Here is a 22,984-nt window from a genome sequence, read left to right as displayed (position 1 = left end):
TGCAAGATGGTAAGATCACAAGGTATAGATTTGCACTATAACCACCACCACTGATTCCTACCTCACCTCCCAAAGATAACCACTGTAGTCCTCACAAAGTCCTAGAAACTACTGCTTGCCACTTCTTTTTTTTTCTCCTCTTTCTCCTCCTCCTCCTTCTTTTTCTTTGAAAGTTAATGTGTATTAGTTCTGTGGAGTTAACATATGAGTAAAACCATCCAATAATACACCTTTCACACATTTACTTATTTTATTAAGCAAAATCATCTCCAATTCCATCCATTTTTGTCCCCAAAGACACAAACAATATCAGCTTTTTTGACTGCAGAGTAGTATTCTATGAAATACATCCTATAACTTTTTTTACTTTTTTATTAGTGATTTAATAATTATTGACAAGATTGTGGGATAAGAGGAGTACAATTTCATACAGTTCCCTCCACCAGAGTTCCATATCCCACCCTTTCCATTGGAAAGTTCCCTATTCTTTATCCCTCTGGGAGTATGGACCCAGGATCGTTATAGGGTGCAGAAGGGGGAAGGTCTGGCTTCTGTAATTGCTTCTAGCCTGGACATGGGCATTGACAGGTTGATCCATACTCCCAGCCTGTTTCTATCTTTCTTTAGTGGGGCAGGGTTCTGGAGAGGTTGGGTTCCAGGACACATTGGTGAGGTCATCTGCCCAGGGAAGTCAGGTTGGCGTCATGGTAGCATCTGCAACTTGGTGTGACTGAAATGCATTAGATATATAGCCGAACAAATTGTTTAATAACCAGGAACCTAAAGGTTAAATTATATATTATTATATATTATAAAAGAAGATTATATGATATATTATAAAAGAATATATATATTCTTATATAGCAAATGAAATTTGTGGTCTTCATTTTGGAGGAAGCTAAGAAGTCTATTTTAGGTATATTCCAAAGGGCCCATGACTTTACTAATTTTTTCCTGAGCCCAACAGCTAACATGCAGGTGGGCTAAAAGTATTGTCTGAGAAGATGGTGTCAGAGTTGAGAATAAAACTAGAAAGCTGAATCAGAGCAGAAAGTAGCTCTCAAATATGGGGATAGCATATAAATACCATTAACAGTAAATCTCACTGATCTGACCTAGGGCCCATATCTATTAATACTTAGTGTAGGAGCCTGTGTAACCTCTGCATCCCTGTCAGTCTGAGCTCACATACCATGGTCACAGCTAGGGACATTATAGGTTGCACTCATTTCAGAACCAGTCCTCCTCAAGTAGCAGAGCAGGTTGACCCAGCTCCCTTCAGAGAGAGGAATAGTTCCCACCATTGCTATTCTACAGAGGACAATGTCCTATAGAGGCCCAAAAGTGGGCTTATGATGTTGTTCCTGATGGAGATGACTAGTGATGGTGAAGAGAGGGATCTGTTAGAGGTCTTGGCCTATCATATCTATGTGGTAATCCAAGGATTTCCTGACTAGGTCCCTAGATGATGGAGTGGCCTGGTAGTGACCAAAAGGGCCATCATTAAAGTGTGCCGGTCTCTTGTCCTTACCCAGCTTTTTTAGTCCTTACTTTAACTAGCAAGGTTAGACTTCAAGTGATTGAGGGAAGTGAACTAGGAAGTAGATGAGGAGAGAATTTAAGTCTAAGTAGAAAAATATCTGAGTGTTTTATGGTGTCTTTCTTAGGCTTTCTACTTGCTTGCTGTACTTACTGAGTCATTGCAGACTATTGTGAATTTTTACTTCCCATAACTTCTCTACCCAGTCATCTGTTAATGAACACTTAGGCTGCTTCCATTCTTTGACTACTGGCATCATGTGGGTGGCAGCCAGGATATACTGCTCAGAACCCTACTATGCAACAGGAGAGGCTCCCTGTACAGAGAAGAATTCATTCCCCAAAGCCAAAGATGTGGATGTGAAGCTAGAAAAGTCATTCCAGTGACTTTGGCTCAGAGTGGGAAGGAAGACATTGCAGCAGCTCCACAGAGTGGAGATCATTCAGAGTGTCAGATCATTCTGACACTCATTTCCACCATTCAGCTGAGTTGGAAACAGACCCACAAGGTGCTGAGCTAGCATCGCCAGAGAGAGAAGAGACCAGGAACTCGTGGCGGAACGGAAACACAATGCAATACCTTTATTGATCAGAGACAACCCTTTATATCTTAGAAACCGGAAGTGGCAAATAGGAAAAGGAAATGGCTAGGAGAGGGGGTGGAGAAAAGAGCTCGAAGGTAGAAAGCTTCCATAGCAGCTGTTGTAAAGGTTCTAACCAGTGGGATTAAACAATACCCTGCAGGCAGGGTGGGTCTCAGGCAAAACAATGATTATGTAAATAGACCACAGCATCAAGCAATGTAGCATGGAGCAGAGGGGAGCTGGTTTAATGACCAACAAGGGTCATGCTGGATGACAGCACGGTGGCTCAGGAGAGAGGACTGTGGTCAGAGTCCTTCCCTACTTGTGATCTCATTTTCCCACCCAATAATTCCACTCCTGGTGAACCAGACTAAAGCAACATCTCCCACTCCAGAAACAAATCCCAAACCAAGAAGGATGCTTAAAAAGGATGGGGAAATAGTTAAGATATGGGAACAACTGAAGTGTCCATTAATAGATGTTGGATAAAGACATAGTAACTTTATTCAATGAAATCCAGTCATATAAAAAGTTGTAATGTTGTCACTCTCAACAAAAGAGTAAAATTTGGGGAAATTAGGTGAAGGGAAATAAGTCAGAAGGAGAAAGGTAAGCATTGCATTGCATGTGTGTATAACACAAGGGAATAAAATTAATGTATGGACACAACAAAGTAAAACTAAACCAGTGGGCAATAACAACAGAACTAAGAGGTCTTTCCTTTTCTTCTCTTTGCTTATTAACCACTGCTCAGCTTTGACTTGTGGTGCTGGGGATTGAACACAAGGCCTTTTGTTCCTCAGGTGCCTCAGGCATTAAAGCCTTTTAGTATAACCATCACACTTTTACCCAAACCTTGAGAGCAGAACTAAGATCATCTGAGAGGAAGAGAGTAGGAGTGCAACTGAGGGTGAAAGGGAAGTAAGCAAGGGTGATAGCTTTTATTTTATTTTATTTTAGTTTAGTTTTATTTTATTTAGTACCTCTTTTGAGAAGGGGGTGGGAATGACTTCTCCAGCCTCATGTCCACATCTTTGGCTTTCAGGCTGGGTCATCCTCTGGGAACCTCTCCTGTTCCATTATAGGGTGCTGAGCAGTATATCCTGGCTGCCACTCATGAAATGCCAGGAGCACCACAGAAGAGGTGACAGAAAGGAAGTCTCCAGAAATCTTGAAGTTTCTTCTGATGGGGACAACCCCATCCTCCAGGAGGGAACCTGATAAAAATGGCAGAATTATTATTTTAATAAAGAAGCTGGCAGCACCATTCACATTAGACTTCAAGGGCTTTCTAGGTGGGTGTGAAGGTTAAGAGGTAAAGCCAGGGAAGAGGGAATGTTTGTCATTATGTCCCTGAGCCTAGAGTGGAGTTATATCACTGGTATAAAGAATTTTCTTGGTATTACTCCATTCTATTCAATTCTATTCTTTTTTAAATTTTATTTATTTATTTATTTTAGCTTTTGCTGGCCTTGTTTCTTTTTTCTTGGTCAATGCATTTATTAGTGTAAAAATATGAAAAATTGAACAATTACCTTGTTGGTATGCATGAGACCCCTTCTGTTTCATTTGGTTTAAATCCCCCCTGCTTAACACTATTCTATTTACATAACCACTGCATTCTATTTACATAACCACTGTTAACAAGCACCACCCTCCCTCCAGGGCATTGGTGGTTCAGTGATAGGATTCTCGCCTGCTCCACCCCCTCCTTGTCACACCCTGATCCTCTCCTTGTCACACTCTGATTTTCACCAGTCAATTTTCTCTCCACCCTCTCTATGTCACATCCTGTTTCCACCCTACTTGGCAAGTATATATAAAGACAGCATGGTGAGTTTTACAGTACCTCGAGTTTAGCTTAGCTCGGCTTAGATTGTGCTGCATCCTGCATGAATAAAGAGATACTGCCTACAGCTCAACCATGAGTCCCTGGTCGTCTGTTACCCGCCCGTGAAGCTAGCCCGGCGAAAACAACATTACCTGCCTGGATAACGTGGTCTTGGAATAGCAGTCTGCCTTCCATCTTCTTTTTAATTTTTTAATTTTTTATTTATTTATAAAAAGGAAAAGGAAACACTAACAAAACCATAGGATAAGAGGGGTACAACTCCACACAATTCCCACCATCAAAACTCTGTATCCCATCCCCTCCTTTGATAGCTTTCCTATTCTTTAACCCTCTAGGAGTATGGACCCAAGGTCATTATGGGATGCAGAAGGTGGAAGGTCTGGCTTTTGTAATTGCTTCCCAGCTAAACATGGACATTGACAAGTTGATCCATACTCCTAACCTGCCTCTCTCTTTCCCTAGTGGGGCAGGGTTCTGGGGAATCAGAACTTCAGAACACATTGGTGTGTTTGTCTATCTATCCAGGGAAGTCTGGTTGGCATCATGCTAGCATCTGGAATCTGGTGATTGAAAAGAGAGTTAACATATAAAGCCAAACAAATTGTTGACTATTCACAAACCTAAAGGCTGGAATAGTATAGACGAAGAGTTGGGGGGCGGTCTCCATTTTATAGATAGGTAGTAAGCATATTTTAGTTATATTCCAAAGGGCCTGTGGCTATACTAGTTTTTTGTTTGTTTGTTTGTTTGTTTGTTTTTGTGGGTTTTTTTGTTGTTGTTGTTGTTTTTACTGTGTCCAGAGACGTCAGGCATGGAATATCAACCCTTCACCCTCACTACTTGGGTAAGACATTTCCTTTCATAGGATTCTCTAATTCCATTCCAGGAGGTTCACTTCCTAACAAAATCCCAAAACCTATATATAGACCAGGTCCTGTGAGATAGAGCATAGTTCACATGTATCCATAAATTAGGTAAAAAATATATACCTGAAAGCAAAAGTACACAATAGTCTCTAGTGAGTCAGTTCTTCTTCTTCTAGCGTTTGCCAGTGAGTCAGTATAAAGTTCATAATGAAATAGTGTCTACTTAGACTTAGCTACCCTCCTCACCTACTTCCTATTACACTTCCCTCACTCACTCCAAAGCTAACCTTATCAAAGCAAGGCCTGCAAAAGCTGAATAAGGGCAAGAGACTAGCATGCATTAGCAATAATTCTTTAGTCACTATCAGGCCACCCCATCAGCTGGAGCCCTATTTAGAGAGTCATGAGATTCTCAAACAGACATGATGGGATAATGTGGTCTTGGAATAGCAGTAAATAAATCCCTCTTTCCATTGTTATTGGTCATCTCTATCAGGAACAACACAATAGGCCCCTATTGAAGGAACTTGCCTTCAACTTAGATCAACAACACTAGAGAATGTTTCATCCTCTGAAGGGAGAATGGACAACATACTCTATGCTACACCTGAGGAAGATGGGTCCTGATATTGGGGCAGCTTGGAATGTTCCTACTCATGGAAGGCAGCTATGCTCACCACTACCACCAACGTGGAATGTTCCTGCTCATGATCACAGAATGTGAGCTGAGATCTACAGGGATGCAGAAGTCACATAGGCTCCTAAGCTGAATATGGGCCACAGATCACATCAAATTGATGGGGTTTACAGTTAACAATATTTATACACCTTTCCCATATTTTGGAACTACTCTCTTCCCTGATCCAGCTTTCTGGTCCTTTTCCCAGCCATGACATCATTTCCTCATACAATAACTTGGATTCACCTGCATATAAGATTTCAGGCTCAGGGGGAAAAAAAACTAGTATAGCCCTTGCTGATTTTTATTGTTGTTGTAGTTATTATTTTTGTAGTTATTGATGTCGTCATTGTTAGGACAGAGAGAAATGGAGAGAGGAGGGGAAGACAGAGAGTAGGGGAGAAAGGTAGACAACTGCAGATCTGCTTCACCACTTGTGAAGCGACTCCTCTGCAAGTGGGGAGCCAGGGTCTAGAACCAGGATCCTTATGCCAGTCATTGTGCTTTGTGCCACATGGGCTTTACCTGCTGAGCTACCGCTGGACTCCCTCTATTCTGTTCTGTCCTACTCTACTCTACTCTACTCTACTCTACTCTACTCTACTCTACTCTACTCTACTCTACTCTACTCTACCCTACCCTACCCTACCCTACCCTACCCTACCCTACTCTACCCTACCCTACCCTACTCTACTCTACTCTACTTTACTCTACTCTATTCTGTTATCACCAGGGCTCCACTGCTCTAGGATGTTTTTCAGATAGCAACAAAAGCAAAGAGTCAGAGAGTGAAAGTGAAAAGAGCACAATACTGAAGCTTCCTTCAATGTGATGGAGTCTGTGCTTGAACCTGGGTTACATATATCGCAAAGCAGTGCACTATACAATTGAGCTATTTTTTGGCCCTTTTTAATTTTTTGCCACCAGGGTTAATGCTGGCACTCAGTGCCTACATGACAAACCTAACATTCCCAGGGGCATTTACCTCTTTTTCTTTCTTTTTTATTTGGTAGAGACAGAGAAAAATAGAAATGGAGGACATCACCCAGGGTCCTAGATAGGGAATCCTTGGATTTCTCCGTAGATGATATGGGCCTAGACCTCTAATAGATCCCTTTCTCTACCATTACTGGTCACACTCATTAGCCTTTTTGTGAGCTTCTTCAGGACTGTACCCTTAGTATGAACTAGCAATGGTAAGGACTGCCCCACTCTCTGAAAGGAGGTTGGTTCATCCTACCCTGCCACTAGAGGAAGACTGGTCCTGAAATGAGTGCAACCTAGAATGTTTGCAGCTATGACCATGGATTATAAGCTCAGTCTGACAGAGACTTGGAGGCTGTATAGGCTTCAGTGCTAAATATGAATAGATATGGGCCTCAAATTAGATTGATGTGGCAAACAGTTAATTGCATTTATATATTTTATTCATGTTTGTGAGCAACTCTCTGCCCTGATCTTGCTTCCTAGTTCCTTTTTACTTTTTTTTTAATCATTTTCATTAGTGATTTAATATTGATTTACAAAATTATAAGATAATAGGGGTATAAATCCACACCGTTCCCACCACCAGAGTCCTGTGTCCCCATTACCATCATTGGAAACTACATTAGTTCTCTCAAGATCACAGATATGGGTTGCCTATTACTTCTGTAACTATCTGTCTATATTTATATATATTTGCCCATTTTTTCCTATGGTCCTGCCTTCTCTTCCTTTCTAAGTCACACCTACTACTTCTGAGCGTCCTTCCTTTTACAAATTTATTATTATTATTATCACTTCTTTCTCTTTTCTCTCTTTGGGTCCTAATGGAATTAGAGTTAAGAGCCCTCTGGTCATCTTTTCCTAACACTTATCCCTCTGGGAGTATGGACCAAAATTCTTTTTGAGGTACAGAAAGTGAAAGGTCTAGCTTCTGTACTTGCTTCTCCACTGGACATGGGTGTTGGAACCCACACCCCCAGCCTATTTCTATATTTCTCTATTGGGGTAGGGCTCTTGAGAAGTGAGGTTATTGAGGAAGCATTATTGAGATCATCTGCCCAGGGAGTTCAAGATGAAATCACAGTAGTATCTTCAACCTGGTGGCTGAAATGCAGTAACATAAAAAAACAGGGCAAAATATTCAATAAATAGGAACCATAACATAGGAGTAAATTAGTTGGGAATAGGAATTTTAAGGTGGATAGAAGCTAGAAAGTCTATTTTAGGTATGTTCCTAGGGGTTCATGACTGTGGTAATTTTTACTGGGTAGCTAACTTGCAGGTGGACTATAAATAGTTTCTGGGAAGATGTCATAGTTGAAAATAGGACTAGAAAGCTGGATCAGGGCAGAAAGTAGCTCCCAAACTATTTACAATATTTACTATACATAATTTATACATATAATTTATAATTATTTACTATACAATAAACTATTTACCACATTGGTCTGACCTGGGGTCCATATCTATTCATATTTAGCACAGGAGCCTGTATGAACTCTGATTCCCTGTCAGTCTGAGCTCACAGTGTATAGTCACAGCTGGGCACTTTCTAGGCTGCACTCACTTCTGGACCAGTTTTCCTCAAGTGGCAGAGTAGTGCTTCCTAGTTCATTTCTCAACTCTGATACCATCTTCCCAGACAATATTTCTAGTTTACCCCCATGCTAGCTATTAATCTCAAGCAAAGATTACTAAGACATAGGCTCCTAGGACATGCCTAAAATAAACTTCTTACCTTCCTTTCACCCTATAGTACCTATTTTTATCTGTTCTTTCTATTCCTACTTTATGGTACCTGTTATTAAACACATTGTCCTGCTTTCCATGTTACTGTCTTTCAGCCACCAAGTTCCAGATGTTACAATGATTCCATCCTGACTTCTCTGATCAGATGATCTCACCAATGCTTCCTGGAAATTCACCTCTCCAGAGCCCTACCCCACTAAGGAAAGATAGAAATAGGCTGAAGGTATGGACAGATCTTCCAACGCACATGTCCAGTACAGAAGCCAGAATTCCCACTTTCTGCACCCCAAAAAAGAATGTTGGTCCATACTCCCAGAGAGGCAAATAATAGGGAAAGTAAACCAGAGGGCTCTGTACCCCCATCCCACGAGGACTGGAAGTATTCGTCACCAGAGGATCTTGTGTTTTTTTAGTTTGAAAGCAAAATTTAAATTAAGTTTATTTTGAAAGTGTATAGGTTTCAGGAGCACAAAATTATAATTTAAGATCTTCATATATTTCATTATGATGGCTACCAAATATGGTGTACATCAACCTGCAAAGTAGGTTTAAGATTACAGTCTGGAGGCAGGGTGGTAGCGCAGTGGGTTAAGCACACATAGCGTGAAGAGCAAGGACCAGCATAAGGATCCTGGTTTGAGCCCCTGGCTCCCCACATGCAGGGAGGTCGCTTCACAGGTGGTGAAGCAGGTCTGCAGGTGTCTATCCTTCTCTCCCCCTCTCTGTCTTCCCGTCCTCTCTCGATTTCTATCTGTCCTATCCACCACCACCAACAATAATAATAATAACAGAAATTATAAACAAAAAGAACAACAAAAGGGGAAAAGCAGCTTCCAGGAGCAGTGGACTCATAGTGTAAGCACCAAACCCCAGCAATAACCCTGGAGGTAAAAAAAAAAAAAAAAAAAAGTCCGTATCTTTTTGAATTAATATTTTTGTATTCCTTGACTGGATACTTATAAAAAGAACTGATGGGTAATATGACATTTCAATTCCCAACCTTTTTAAGGAGAGGCTATACTACAATGGCTGTGCTTGTTTACATTCTCAGCAAGAATGTACTAAGGTTGCTATCCCCACCAACATCGAATGTTCTTACATTTTTCTTAATTTTATTTTAATTTTATTTATTTTACCAGAGCACTACTCAGCTCTGACTTATGATGGTGTGGAGGATTGAACCTGGGACTCTGGAGCCTCAAGCATGAGAGTCTTTTTACATAACCATTATGCTATCTTCTGTATTCATGCTCCTGCATTTTTGATGTAATAAAGTCTACTAAATTGTCGGGCATTAAGCCAGCCCCCCCATCCTGCATTGCTGATACTATGGCCTATTTACATAATCATTGTTTTGCCTGAAAGATCCCCACCCATCCCACTGATCTATCTTCTTTCTATCTTGAGACCCGCCCAGCCTGCAGGGTAACATTAATCCCACTGGTTAAAAACCTCACAACAGATGCTAAGGAAGCTTCTACCTTCCCAGCAAGCTTTTGCCTTTCTCTACCCCCTTTCCTAGCCATTTCCGTTTCTGACTTGCCACTTCTGGTTTTATCCTATAAAAGCATTGGCTTTCTGATCAATACATCCTTTTGCATTACCATGCTGCCACGAGTTCCTGAGTCATCTATCTCCTGTGTTGCTGAGTGAGTAGCAGTGCAGGCTGAGCCTGGTCGAGTTCTCTCCAACCCAGAGAGCATGCACCCGGGAAAGAGGCACCCCCACACTAAATGAATAACCAACAGAAAGACAAATGATTTATGACATGCGGAAGATAAACAAAATAAATGATCAAATGAACAAACAATACAAAAACAAACTCTGGTAAGAACAAAATAGTGTTTAGTGGAAGGAAAAGTGGTATTAGGTGACTAAATTGGATAAAGGAGACTAATTTTATGGGAATCCTGTTTTTATACCATCATTGAAAGGGAAGCAAACTTGGAAAACACCAACCGGAAGTCAGGCACCATTTCAATTATCTGAGAGATAAGAGGGAAAAAAGGACACCCGGAAGCAGTAATAGGTGTATGGGGTGACTAAGAAAGGAAGTGAAGGCAAAACCACTGAACAAGTGTTGAGCAAGTATATGTATATATAGATATGGGTAGATAGTTATAGAATCAGTCCATATCAGAGATCTTTGGAGAACTACTGCAGATTCCAATGGAGAGGGTGGGGACACAGAACTCTGGTGGTGGGGACCATATGTAATTATACCACTATTATCTTAAAATTTTGAAAATCACTAATAAGTGAAAAAAAAGAAAGGAAGAAACAAAGAAAGAGAGAAAGGAGGGAAGGAAAAGGGGAAAGAAGGAGAGAGAGAGAGAGAAAGAGACACCCGCAACACTGCCTCACTGCTTACAAAGCTTCCCCCCTACAGGTGGGGACTGGAAGCTTGAACCTAGATCCTCACGCAAGGCAATGTGTTGCTCTACCAAGAATGCCACCACCTGGCTTCTCAACTAGATAATCAAAAGGACAGTATTCCAGGTGCCCCCGGAGTCCCAAGGAAACTGGGAGGACAAATCTGGATGTGTCAGTCACAAGAACACAAGCAGTGCAAGAAGAGATTGGTAAAAGGATTTTCTTCTTGCTTTTGATATTCCCTTCTTCTTCTAGCATTTGCCTTGATATTCCCTTAGGTCCTTAGATTCCCCGCTGATAGGTAGCCAAAAGGAAAGACGGAGAGGCAGGGAGTGGCCAGCAAAGAGTGTGGGCATCCTTGGGGGAGGCACTATGATCTATATGTGTCTGGGTGGGGAAGGAGTGTGAGCAGGAGTTTAGCACAGGGAATTACCCTTCTCAAGGCCCAGGCCCTGGAGTTTTAGGGTCTAAGCTCCTCTTCCCATCCCCACCCTGACACCCCACCCCCACTCCAAAGTTTCTTTTCTAAGCCTTTGTGGTATAATTACAGTCAGCGATTTTGTTCTGGGGCTCACAGAGGCAAGTGGGTACAAAGCTCCCTAGCTGGCCTGCCTCCCGAGCGGGCCCAAGGTACTTGCAATAAACCTCGGCATTTTTAATGAGTCCTTTACAACTGCTAAATGATTAAGCTAAAGATTGACAAGAGTAACTGGTTGCCCTGAATCCTGGCAGCGAATGAGAGGCGGAGGCCCCTCCCTTCTGTCCCCCGAGGCACTGGCACTCCAGTCAATTCTGACTGCAGAGTCTGTCAGACTGTGGGGTGCAGTTTAATTAATAAACTAGTAAGCACTGCGCAGTTCACTTATTAGTGATGGGAGCCCTTGCTCTCTTTCTCTCCAGGGCTGAGGAGATCTGTGCTGACCATAACCTCTTCCCACACGTGGCATTTACCCCTTTTATTTGAAGGCAATCATACATGTAATAATAATAATAATTAATTAATCACAGTTGGGCTGGGTACTAGCATATCTGGTAGAGCACAAACATTGCCATGTCCAAGGACCCAGGTTCAAGACCCTGATCCCTACAGTGCTGCAGGTATCTCTCACCTTCTCCCTCCATCTCTCTTTCTCTCTCTCCATATATATATATTCACCCAGTGTGGTAGAGTTGTGTAGGCACCAAGTCCCAGATAATCCTGGTGGCAATAAATAAATAAATAAATAAATAAATAAATACTGTTTTCTCATCTGGAAGCTTCAGAGTCTGAAGCATTCCAGGAAACCTGGTGCAGGCAAAACATCCCAGTGGTTAAAAAGGGGACTTCAAGGTCTATACTGGATTCCTGACTCCGATACTGGCTTACTTGTATGACTTTGACATGTTGCTTACATATATGGCCTGGGTAAAAATTAGCACAATAAAGTGCTTATTTCATGAGGATGCTTTGAAAACACACTATATTTCATGAGAAGCATTTAGCATGGGGTCTGCCATGAGAGAGTCCCAAACTCACATAAAGGAGTATTACTTGGTCTATCACACTTCCCTACTTATGGAATTCCTACCTAGATCCTCTGATGATCTTCATGTTGGAAGAAAATATAACCCCAGGTCAATGACTTGACTTCGTAATGTTGAAACCTTAGTCTTTCCATGTCATTGAGGAGTGAACTAAATAATCTATGGGGCTCAAAAATGACAAACCCATCACACAGGCCTTTCGAGCAGTTCCCTAACAATAAGGATCCTCACCAGGACCACCCAGGTTGAAAATCAGGTAGAAGGTAATCCCCACTGACCCCCAAGTGCTACTTGCCACCATAGGGTTTACCATTATTGGAGACCGAGCCCAGGCATAGTAAGGCTTCCATCACACAACCATCTGAGTCACTTGGCTTCTGAATTTCCAGTGTCTCTGATCACTGGGCCAGGTTCAAGGAAGAAGCAGAATTCTAGCTTCAAGGAAGCCAGTGCTGGGAAGGGGAGATAGACACGGATGTGAATAACAGAAAACCAGCACAGGCAGGTTGTATTAATTCACTGAGAAGCTACTTCTTGCCAAGGCTATTTGCATATGAGCTTCATAACTCAGTCCTCAAGACAGGCCTGAAAGGCTTTGTGTGCAGGAAGCTGAGGAAGAGGAGCAAGAGAAGAAGGAAGAGGAGGAAGAGGAGGAGGAGGAGGAGGAGGACATTACCAAATGTCACAGCTGGAAGTAGTGATTTGGAACCCAACCAAGATTTCATTCAACTTGAATCATCAAGGCTGCATTTAGCTCTAGGAGAGATGGAGATATTAAGAGGAAGTACAGAAATTTCTCTAGAATTCTAACTGAAATCTTAACCTGCTGGAATGATGCTAAAAACTAAACAATTCAATGTATCAATCCCAAGACAAGTGAGTTCATTTGTATTTACGTGGAGTGCAGACAAATATGCTCAGGGTTCCATTCCTCAGTCATACAACCACATTTTAAGAGCTCAAAATCTACATATGTCAGTGGCTACCATAATGGAAGGGGCAGATATAGAACAATTTTATGAGAAAAGTTTTAGACTCTTAAGAAAAAAAAAAAAGCATGTGTGTGTGTGTGTGTGTGTATTCTAATAAATACTGCCAGAATCTTGAAGTTCCTATGTTAAATGTTTCAGGAGTCTAAGGAAACAGTTATTTCTTTTTTTTGTTTTTTGTGGTGTCCAGTCATTGTATATGCCCAATTCTACTACTACCACAGGTATTTTTATATCAAATAGGGGGATGGAGAAGAAATATTACATTGATCCTATATCTATGGAACTTCTTCTGGTGTCATACTATTCTCAGTTGTAGTATATGTGCTGCCGAAGCAAGCCTGATCATAGTAGTCACATGTGGTGTCAAGACTTCAACCAGGGGCTTGTAGTATAGTAAGTAAAGTGTGTACTCTACTGGGTCAGCTATGTCTCAGCTCCTGCAGATCTTTCTTTTGAAGTATATTTTGTTTCCAGTATTTCCTTTCTTTCTTTATTAATGAGAGAATTGTAGCATCATTCTGGCACACATGATGGACCTCTAGCCTGTAAGTCTAGCACTCTAGCCACTGCACCAACATCCAAGCTACTCCAGTCTTTTGGAAAAGAAACTTTAAGGTGTGGTTTATCAATTTCTGAGAGCTCAACATGCCCCAGCATTTCCCAGATGAATGGCTGGGTGAACAATGGAACCCTCCCAGGCAGCTACAACAGTTTCATGTCAGAAACCCACCCTAGCAGAGGAAAGCTTACCCTAAAGGGAAACTTGCCTTGCTGAACCTGAATCAACTAAGGGTTTGCCAATACAGACCACTACAAAAGTTCAAGTAACATGGGAAATAAAAAAAAAAATCACTTTCACCAAGATATCAAGACAAAAGCCTTGAAAATTCTCCAAATGCACCAGAGATATTAATGCCCCCAGGGAAAAAACTTGAACTCATTAGTCCTCAACTTGGTCAGTGAAATGAGCAACTTAGTAGTGGGAAACTCCAGGATAAAAATAGGCACATTAGTCTGTACCATGACCACTATGGAAATCTCCCATGAAAACAGAGAAGTAACAGTGAAACTATGAGAGAAAGCATGTAAGAAACTGTGAGAAAGAATGTGAGGAACATACAAACAGAAAATCAAGAATTAAAAATCATGACAACTGAACGAATACTTAATGCAAGTAATTTAGTAGCCATAGTAAGTAACCAAACAACAGCCTGCAACAGCTGATACAATAAATAGATTGAAGGGTCTCAAGAGGAAAAAAAAATGGGGATTGAAGATGGAATAAGTAAGCATGAAGATATAGCAGAGAACATCAAAGAAAAACAGGGAAAACAAAATAAATGAAGGTAATACTAGAAATTTATGGGACATTGTAAAAATGAGCAAAATACCCATCATAGATGTTCCAGAAGAGTCAAAGAAAAGGTAAGAATACATATGGATAAGATTACCAGCTGAGAATTTCCCTATACTGTATAAAGAGGAAGATATACAGATCCAGGAAACAAGAACTACTATACAAAATCAACCTAAAGACTAAGAAAGGCTCCTGAGAGCAGTAATGGAAAAAACAAAGAATCAGTTGTTGGAGGAGTCCTATAAGATTATCTACAGATTTTTGTAATGCTAAATTTTTGGGAGAAGATTGTGGAGTAATGTTTACATTACATTTTATTAAATTAACTCTATGGTAAAAAAAAAGAAAAGAAACTTCAGTGGATATTTTAAAAATGAGATAACCATATCAGGATGTGTTTGGAGACTATAGAACTCTAAGATAGGCTCATTCCTATGTTCACATTTTGAAATTAATTTTTGGGTGATCAGATGTAAATTCAAAGCTGGATACCCTGTAAACACCCGAAGCTACTGTAGCATGTTTTCACAAGAAAAAGTAAAGAAGGAGGAAAAGTAAACTGTTGGAATTACATTTGGTTCTCTGTTATAGAGAACTCTAATAAGTGACTTAAATAAGGTAGGTGTATTTACTTCCAGGATTTCCAAGTGACACCAGGCCCTTAGAACCAGACTCTGTGTCTGACTCTTAGCATGAGAATCAGTCTTTGATCCCTTCATGGCCTCTAATAGGTGCTGGAGCTGTCACGATTTATTCTAAGCTGGAGAAAGGAGCAAGGGGAGTTCCCTGAGAAAAATGTGGCACATTTCTCAGCCGAGTCAGACAGTTTTCAAGACCCCCCCAAGGGTTAGGTGGAGGGAGTGGTGACTTATCAGTAGAGCACATACATACCATGCATGAAGACCTGGCTTGGGCATGTGCCTTGCCAGGCACTTAACCTGGGTTCAAGCCAGCAATACCACATCACCAGTGAAAGTTCCAGCGCTATGGTACATGTGTGTGTGTTTGTATGTTAAGTAAAAATAATGAGTTAAGCATAAATGGCTCAAAGTGCAAGGACAGGCACAGGGATCCCAATTTGAGCCCCCGGCTCCCCACCTGCAGGGGGCTTGCTTCACAAAAGTTGAAGCAGGTCTGCAGATGTCTATCTTTCTCTCCCCCTCATTGTCTTCCCCTCCTCTCTCCATTTCTCTCTGTCCTATCCAACAACAACCACCACCACAATAATAATAATAACAACAATGATAAAGCAACAAGGGCAACAAAAGGGAAAAAATAGCCACCAGGAGCAGTGGATTCATGGTGCAGACACCAAGCCCCAGCAATAATCCTGGAGGTAATAATAATAATAATAATAATAAAGGAAAAATAATGAAAAATTCAGCATAGAAACAGTGGAATTGAACATGCTCATTGGCTTGTTTAAAGGAAGGAAGGAAGGGAGGAAGAAAAAAAAAGGAAACATACTAAGCATCTTACATTTCATGGGCCAACTCTGTCTGCAGGAAGTTTAAAAATGAGTTTATTTTGTGCAGTTTGGGAGGTGGAGTAGTGACTAGTGTATTGAACTTAAAATCATAAAGTTCCAAATTCAATTCCTGGCATCACATTGCCAGAGTGATGCTCTGGTCCTCTCTCCCTATCTCTCCTTCTTGAATTGAAAATGAATTTGTGTGTTCCAGGACGTAGAATAGTAGACATGGCATCAGATTTTCAAGTATGCATTCTCAAGTTCAATCCCTGACATTGCATATGCTAGAGTGGCTCTCTCTTGCTCTCACATTAACTGATAAACAAAACTTGGAGGCCAGGAGGTAGCACAGCAGGTTAAGCACACTTGGCACAAAGCACAAGGATGTAAGGATCCCTGTTGGAGCCCCCAACTCCTCACCTGCAGGGAGTCTCTTCACAAGTGGTGAAGCAGGTTTGCAGGTGTATAACTTTCTCTCCCTTCTCTGTCTCCCCTCCTCTATCCATTTCTCTCTCTGTCCTATCCGACAACAACTACGTCAACAACAACAACAATAGCCACAACAATGATAAAAAACAAATAAAACTTTTAAAAATACTGCTTTGCTGGAGCCACTGTCACTCAGAATAAAAGCACAGTCTCCTAGTAATGAAGAGAAAGGAAATGAGACAGAGAGGTAGGGCAGACAGGAGAGCTAAACAATAGAAGAAAGAAAGCAGAAGTAATGTTTTCTATGAACCTAACTTTCATCACACATGACACTGGGCATAGTTACTTTTCCTCAAAATACCTAAGCAGATTAGGAAACTCAGTCTGTTCCCTGGTGGAGTGGTGGGGGTCTCAAACACCAATATCTAAAAAGGTTAGGTATAATAATAGGGAGTTGGGGGGAGAGGACTGTTGCCAACTGGAAGAATGTTCTCACAGAGAACATCTGCTTCTCAGCTCCAGATTATTAATGGATCTAGTCAGATTTTTCCAAGTTACTTTTGTTCTTTAAAGAACTTTAATAATCTGAATTACAGAATGTTGTCTCTCAATTTTTGCAAGCTAAATTTACAACGGCTGGATTTTTTTTTTCTTTTAATAGTGCAAGAAGCAAATAATTTTTTTTGATCTGGGGAGGGTACAAGCCTTTGTCCTCTGGTTAGAGACAGGACAAATATAGTAATTCCATCGTATGGGCTTTACTAATAAAATGTGTACATCGTTACTAAGGGAGAGGAAGCAGGCCTGGCTTTACATAATCCAACCTACCTGGGTGGGGAGAGGTTTGTAACTTTGAGTGCTCGCAATGGCAGCTGAGTGAGGACCCAGAGCTGCCATAGAGAACAGGGTAATTTACAAGAAACTGTGACCTGGCATCCCAGTCATTCATGCAACTCTTTTTGTATGAAGTAAGCCCCAGAGTTACATCTCTCATCTCCCAGATGTACTAGGACCAGCTCACACAAAGTGTGTGTGCAGGGGTGAAAGGTGTGTGTGTGTGTGAGAGAGTGTGTATGTGTCGGTGGGGGGGGAGAGCATCATCCCATGTGTGTCATAGAGAAAAGCAGAAGCTACTCAAGTCCAAGCCTGCTTCCTGCAGTCAGTGACTTTTCTGATTCTGGGCAGATTCTTTTGGAGACAAGCCAGATTACAATTTCAGATTCAAAAATCTCTGGGGCTGCACAGAGATGCTGAAGGAAGAAAAAAAAAAAAAAAAGAGTCCAGGGTGGAGGGTAAGGAATCAAAAGATACAATGGCTCGCTTGGATAATGCCTTACTTTGCCACATGTACAACTCATATTTAAGCCCAGCCCCCAATGTATTGAAAGTTCAATGCTGTGGATTCTTGCTCTCTCTGCTTCTTATTGTTCCATTCTTGATCTAAAAAAAGTCAGCCTGAGGTGCTGAAGCCATGGAGATGGCTATATACATATAGACAGACAGACAGACAGACAGACATGATATGATATACTGAGCTCAATCCTAACATTGATTTTGACAGAAGTGGTGCTCTGGTTGTCTTGGAGGCAGCTGCTGGCATGAGCTCCGACAACAACTGCTGAAAAGGTTAGGATACCTGGCCATCAGCAGGACGGTGAATAAGGGGTTTTGAGTGTGACACCAAGGAGGTGACTATAGCTCAATTTGGGTTAGAAAACAGAGAAAAAATAAAGGAAATTTTTTTATTATTTCTGAAGCACACTCCTCCCCCCCCACCCCCCACCCTATAACCGGACCCAGAGGCTGGAGAGCTGCTACTAGCAGGCTCCCTGCTGAGCTTTTTTCTTTACCAAGTTTCCTTGCTAACCAGGGATGTGATTCCAATCCTTTTCCTTTCTGATTCTCTTTGCTTTTTTTTTTTTTTTTTTTTTTTTTTTTTTTTTTGCTTTCTAAGTGGCTCAAGCTCAACTGGAATGACAAAAGACTACCTGGAGGTTTTTTGCTTGTTTGTTTTTTTAACAATTGACTGTTTTTGCTCAGTCTGCCTGAACCAATCAGGAGCCATCCAAGCTGCAGACTGACTGTTAGGGTTTTTTACTCTGTTCTATTTTATTATTACTATTATATATACACGTGTCCCTTCCCCCCCTTCAGGTTGACCAACATTAACTTTTAGTGTATTTTCCATTGCTAGGTTACTGGGTGTCCTATCCATTGTGAGAGGAACTTGTTTCACTCTATCTGCCTCCTCTATCCACACTCCCCTTTCTCCCTCCTCCTAGCTAATTAAAAAAAATTCTTTCCCTTCACTGCTCTTTTTTTCTTTTTCTCTTTTCTTCATCATTCTTATCTTCTTTTATTCCTTCCTCTTTCTTCTGCATTCTGAATTCATTGATTCTCATTTGTGAAATATTTAGGGGAAGAAATATATCTCAGAGTGGACTCCCTTTGTTTGTGTCTCTTCTCTACTTCCCTTTCTCCTCTTGCTACCCCTAGAATTTACAGTGGACAGTAGATTTGCATAATTATCTATTCTTGCTATCCCTTTTTTCCTGTCTGTTTCTTTTTCATTTGGATTTGGCTGATATTTTTTATTGGACTGGAGGCATTGTCTGGCTAACTGGTATTGGTTAAACGGCTTCAATCCTTGCTTCAGTTACTACTGTAATTTCTGAGGTTGGTTACTGCATTCGTCATAAAGGTATTTAGTATAGCATTGCTAGTACTCAAAACACAACAACTGAAGACCAACAGAACATAAAAATAAAAAACACATCAATAAAAAAGAAATAGTTAAACCAAGAGCAAATAAAATGGCTACTACAATGAATAAAGACAGGAGCCCAGAAGAAACTATAAATCAGTCAGAAGTAACCATAGATAAGAAAAGTATGCAAGCAATAGTAAACTTAATAATCACAGAAATTAAGACAACTATGGAGGAAAGAGCTATCAGAATTAGGGAAACAACAGATGAGACCCTCAAGGAAAATACTAGGTACCTCAAGGTAACTAGAGAACTGAAAGCTGAAATAGCTGAAATGAAGAAATAAGCTGAGGGAAGGGAAAGCAGACTAACAAAAGCAAAAAAACAAAACAGAATTATCCAGACAGAGGATGAGCTACAGCAAACAAAGAAAGAGGTAAAACAGCTCAAAAAGAGATTGAGAGACACTGAAAACAACAGCAGAGACATATGGGATGATCTCAAAAAAAGTAACATTCGTATAACTTGGCCTGTCAGAGAAAGAAAGAGAGAAAGGGGAAGTAAATATTCCAGAGTAAACTATAGAAGAAAACTTCCCAGACCTGAACAACAGAAAGGACATTAAGATTCAAGAGGACCAGAGAGTCCCAAACAGAATCAACCCAAACCTGAAGACAGCAAGACACATCATAGTTACAATGAAAAGAACTTAGGATAAAGAAAGGATCCTAAAGGCTGCAAGAGAAAAACAAAAAGTCACATACAGAGGGAAACCCATAAGACTATCAGCAGACTTCTCCACCTAAACTCTAAAAGCCAGAAGAGAATGGCAAGATATCAATCGAGCCCTAAATGAAAAAAGGGTTTCAATCAAGGATAATATATCCTGCTAGACTTGCATTCAAAGTAGATGGAGGGATCAAAAACTTCTCAGACAACAGTTAAAGGAGGCAACCGTCTCTGAAAGAGGTTCAAAAAGACCTCTTATAAACAAGAACATCACTACAATACTTGCAATATATCAGAGCAAATAAAAAATTTTTGAATAACGGCACTAAAACACATTCAATCCATAATATCAATAGATGTCAATGGATTAAACTCACCCATCAAAAGGCACAGAGTAGGATGATGGATAAGAAAACATAACCCAATCATATGCTGCTTGCAAGAATCCGATCTGACCCAAGAAGATAAACACAGACTTAAAGTGAAAGGATGGAAAACCATCATACAGGCCAATGGACCACAAAAAAGGGCAAGAACAGCCATTCTCATCTCTGACACAATAGATTTTAAATTAAATAAAGTAATAAAAGATAGACAAGGCCATTACATAATGATTAGAGGATCAATCAGCCAAGAAGACTTAACAATTATTAACATCTATGCACCCAATGAGGGACCATCTAAATACATCAAGCACCTACTCAACAAACTTCAAAAATACATCAATAGTAATACAATAATAGTGGAAGACTTAAAAACCCCACTCTCACATTTAGACAGATCAACAAACCAGAGAATCAACAAAGAAACAAGAGAATTAAATGAAGAGATGGACAAACTAGACCTCCTGAACATTTTCAGAGTTCTTCACCCCAAAAAACTGGAACACACATTCTTTTCAAATCCATACAACACATACTCAAGGATAGACCACATGTTAGGCCACAAAGACAGCATCAACAAATTCAAGAGCATTGAAATCATCCCAAGTATCTTCTCAGACCACAGTGGAGTAAAATTAACATTTAACAACAAACAGAAAACTATTAAAAGTCACAGAATTTGGAAACTAAACAACATACTGCTTAAGAACTACTGGGTCAGAGAGACACTCAAGCAAGAAATTCAAATGTTTCTGGAAACAAATGAAAATGAAGATACAAGCTATCAAAATATTTGGGACACAGCTAAAGCAGTACTGAGAGGGAAACTCATAGCCATAAAATCACATATTAGAGAAAAGGCTCAAATAAATTACCTTACTGCATGCCTTAAGGACTAAGAGGAAGAGGAACAAAGGAACCCTTAGGCAGTCAGAAGGACAGAAATCACTAAAATTAGAGCAGAAATAAACAACATCGAATATAAGAGAACCATACAAAAGATCAATGAAACCAAATGTTGGTTCTTTGAAAAATTAAACAAGATTGACAAACCCCTAAAAAACTAAAAAAAAAAAAAAAAGGGAGAACACTTCTTAACACTCACTAAAAAAAAAGGGGGAGAACACTCAAATTAATAGAATCGTAAACAATAGAGGAGATATCACAACTGACACCACAGAAATCCAGATTATTATGTGAAACTTCTATGAAAAACTATATGCCACCAAGCTAGAAAATCTGGAAGAAATGGAAGAATTCCTAGAAACATATGCCTTTCCAAAACTGAACCAAGAAGATCTACAAAACCTAAATACACCAATCACAGACAAAGAAATCAAAACAGTTATTAAGAATCGCCCCAACAACAAAAGTCCTGAACCAGATGGCTTCACAAATGAATTCTACAAAACTTTCAGGAAACAGTTAATACCCATACTTCTAAAGCTTTTCCACAAGATCGAAGGAACAGGAACACTCCCTTCCACCTTCTATGAAGCCAACATCACCCTGATACCAAAAGTAGATAGGGACACAACAAATAAAGGAAAACTACAGACCAATATCTCTGATGAACATAGATGTCAAAATATTAAACAAGATCCTGGCCAACTGGATACAGCAGTATATCAAAAAGATTGTTCATCATGACCAAGTAGGACTTATCCCAGTAATGCAAAGCTGGTTCAACATATGTAAGTCAATTAATGTCATTCACCACATCAATAAAAGCAAAGCCAAAAACTGCATGATTATCTCAATAGATGTCGAGAAAGCCTTTGACAAAATCCAACACCCATTCATGCTCAAGACACTACAAAAATGGGAAAAGATGGAAAATTACTCAAGATAGTTGAGTCCCTATATAGCAAACCTACAGCCAAGATCATACTCAATGGACAGAAGCTGAAAGCATTCCCTCTCAGATCGGGGACTAGATAGGGCTGTCCACTATCACCATTACTCTTCAACATAGTATTGGAAGTTCTTGCCATAGCAATCAGGCAAGAGAAAGAAATCAAAGGAATGCAGATTGGAAGGGAAGAAGTCAAACTCTCACTATTTGCAGATGATATGATAGTATACAAAGAAAAACCTTAAGAATCCAGCAGACAACTACAGGAAGTTATTAGGCAATATAGCAAGGGGTCGGGCTACAAAAATCAATGTACAAAAATCAGTGGCATTTCTTTATGAAAACACTAAATCTGAGGAGAAGATATACAGAAATTACTCCCATTCACTGTTGCAGCAAAACCAATAAAATGCCTAGGAATAAAACTGATCAAATAAGTGAAAGACTTGTATACTGAAAACTATTTCCACTATTCAAGGAAATAGAAAATGATACCAAGAAATGGAAAAGCATCCCATGCTCATGGATTGGAAGAATAAATATCATCAAAAGGAATATTCACCCCAGGGCCATATACAAATTTAATGTGATACCCATCAAAGTTCCACAAAGCTTCTCTAAGAGAATATAACAAAAATTAAAATCATTTATCTGGAACCAGAAAACACTTAGAATTTCCAAAATCATCTTAAGGAAAAGAAACAGAAATGGAAACATCACACTCCCAGATCTCAAACTATATTATAAGACCATCATCTTCAAAACATCCTGGTACTGGAACAAAAACAGGCACACAGAACAGTGGAACAGAATTGAAAAACCTAGAACTAAACCCCCACACATATGGACATCTAATCTTTGATAAGGGGGCCCAAAATATTAAATGGAGGAAGGAGGCTCTCTTCAAT

At 40.2% G+C, this 22,984-nt stretch overlaps 1 long non-coding RNA gene across 1 annotated transcript in view; it reads right to left on the bottom strand.

The window, feature by feature from the left end:
• Positions 1-333: 333 nt before the first annotated feature.
• The window catches only part of LOC132541809 (uncharacterized), a 53,432-nt gene continuing 30,781 nt past the window's right edge, over positions 334-22,984 (bottom strand). Inside the window, exons 2-4 of the long non-coding RNA XR_009552890.1 lie at positions 12,464-12,605; positions 3,107-3,340; positions 334-730 (exon numbers count right to left, since the gene is read on the bottom strand). This is a non-coding gene — a long non-coding RNA (uncharacterized LOC132541809). The remainder of the gene's footprint in view (positions 731-3,106; positions 3,341-12,463; positions 12,606-22,984) is intronic.

The sequence above is a fragment of the Erinaceus europaeus genome, chromosome 1, assembly GCF_950295315.1.
Source record: "Erinaceus europaeus chromosome 1, mEriEur2.1, whole genome shotgun sequence".
Classification (NCBI taxonomy): Eukaryota; Metazoa; Chordata; class Mammalia; order Eulipotyphla; family Erinaceidae; genus Erinaceus; species Erinaceus europaeus.
This window is presented reverse-complemented; position numbering and strand designations above follow the sequence as displayed.